This window comes from Antrostomus carolinensis, unplaced genomic scaffold (assembly GCF_000700745.2).
Source record: "Antrostomus carolinensis isolate BGI_N321 unplaced genomic scaffold, ASM70074v2 scaffold776, whole genome shotgun sequence".
NCBI classification, from domain to species: Eukaryota; Metazoa; Chordata; class Aves; order Caprimulgiformes; family Caprimulgidae; genus Antrostomus; species Antrostomus carolinensis.
In genome coordinates this window covers 11,109-13,355 of record NW_010320963.1, presented here as the reverse complement: position 1 = coordinate 13,355, position 2,247 = coordinate 11,109, and positions in this window count along the sequence as shown.

Here is a 2,247-nt window from a genome sequence, read left to right as displayed (position 1 = left end):
AGTAGCAGCCACAGCTTCTCTGGGCAACCTGTTCCAGTGTCTGACCACCCTCACAGTGAAGAATTTCTTCCTAATATCTAATCTAAACCTCCCATCTCCCAATTTCAAGCCACTACCCCTTGTTCTATCACTACCTGCCCTTTGTAAAAAGTCCCTCCCCAGTAACTGACCCAGAGATTGAATATCTCCCATTTCTGAGCCCCCACCTCCCCCCTGGCTCGGGGCAGTGGTGGTTCCTGGGGCTCAACCGCAAAGCCCCGCAGTGGCACAGGGCCTGGAGCCAAGCAGTGCCTCTCTGACAAAATCATTTCCTTTTTAGTCCATGGTATGCAGCCAGATGAGGCAGGACCCTTCACTCCTCAACCCGGCTCCCACACACACCCCTGGAGCTGTGCCCACCCCGTGCTGCTCGCAGGGCTGCCCAGCGTGGGGGGACATCCAGGGCATCCTTCCCCACTGCCCATGCAGCACCAAAGCACTTGTGGGACACCAGGGATCCCCCGGGGGTTTGACCTGTAACACCTAGACATAAACATTTAATCTCTGATCATGTGGCATTTGGGCACCGGTTGTTGTCTCTGACCATGTTCTTTGTGTGTGGCTCCATCTGTAGCGTGGGGCTTTGGTAGTTGGGGGGATTAGTGAGGTTCTACTTCAGGGTCATTGGTACTGCAGAGGGGATGAGTGTTGTACTTATCTCTTTGATGTCCAAAAAATGCTCTTGGAAGGACATTAAGGATGTTCAGGGCTCTTGATGATACCAGGGGAGGTTGGCTCTGTGGACAGAGAAAGTGTCACGGGAGAAACCCTAGTTAGTTAAGAAGAAGAGCTTGCTGTTCATGGTAGATAGATTTTATTCCCAGCTCCTCCACTGATTTACCCTCATTTTGCCAGTGACATAAGGAGGATTGGAATAAATAGCTCCAGCTAGACATTTCTGGATGCCTTCTCCACTCTGGCCTGCCGAGCTCCCCGCTGCTAGCCAGCCCATTTCCGAACTGCTCAGAGAGCGCACATATGCATCATCTCTAATAAATACAAAAGCCAGGCCAGGATAACTGTGATTTGTTAGCAAACAAAGCAGGTCAGAAAAGAAGGAGGAGAGGAGAATCTTGAGCTAATTGTACCGGCACCAAATATGATAGAAATGCACATTGTGGCGTGTTTGCAGCATGGCACGGAATTATTTCGATATTTTAATCAACTCCACAAATCAATCAGCAGGCCACAGGAGGAAACCGCCGCCAAGGAAGCGCACAATCTGTGCACCCTAATTGAAAACATGGTCTCGAGGAGGAGACCACGCTGCTGGCAGCCAGACGTCTTGTCAAGCGCCAGGCCAGGCTCTGGCTCTCTGCCGAGGCTGGAGCAGCCCAAAGGCCACGCTTGCAGCCGGCACCGTGGCCCGTGAGGTGGGTTGGTGTCTGCAGAGTGATTCCTTCAGCTGAACGATGAGGAAGAGTCCGGCTCTCACCAGGGACAGCAGAATGTTGGTGACTTTTTGCTGCCCCACGGGATGGGCTGCAGGCACTGCTGGTATTTACAAGCTGCTCTGCCTGTAAAATGCAAAATGTTCCCTGTGGAAGTAGCTGGGAGGAGGTGAGGGAGCTGCCTGCCCGTGTTCCTAAGGATTTGCCGTGAATTTGAGTGAATCCTGCAAAAAGAGCAGCAGAGAGGCCGGTGGCACCGGTTGTTGTCTCCGACCCCGTTCTTTGCATGTGGCTCCGTCTGTAGCGTGGGGCTTCAGCAGCTGGGGGGATTGGTGAGGTTCTACTTCAGGGCCACTGGTACTGCAGAGGGGACGAGTGTTGTACTTAGCTCTTTGATGGCCAGAAAATGCTCTTGGAAGGACATCAAGGATGTTTATGGTTCCTGATGATACCAGGGGAGGTTGGCTCTGTGGACAGAGAAAGTCCACCAAGGACTGCACTCCTTCCAGGGCAGACATGGAGACATTCCCCAGGTTCCCCTCTAGAAACCATGTTAGCCCATCAGCAGACCAAACCAAACCAAACCCCGAGTGTATTTCATGCAGAGTGACTAAAAGCCTGGTTTTTTGGGGCCGCTTGCTCTGTCTCTGTGCAGCCAAGCAATGCTTTAACTCATTGGAGTGGCCTCCAAGCAGGGACCTTGAGATTGACCTGGTCATTGATCTGTGCCACGGGAGCCCACATCGGTTTTTCCCCCATGGAAGCCAGCATTTAACGCTGACAGCACCTCATTAAGTTTGTACAAATTGTGTGAGCA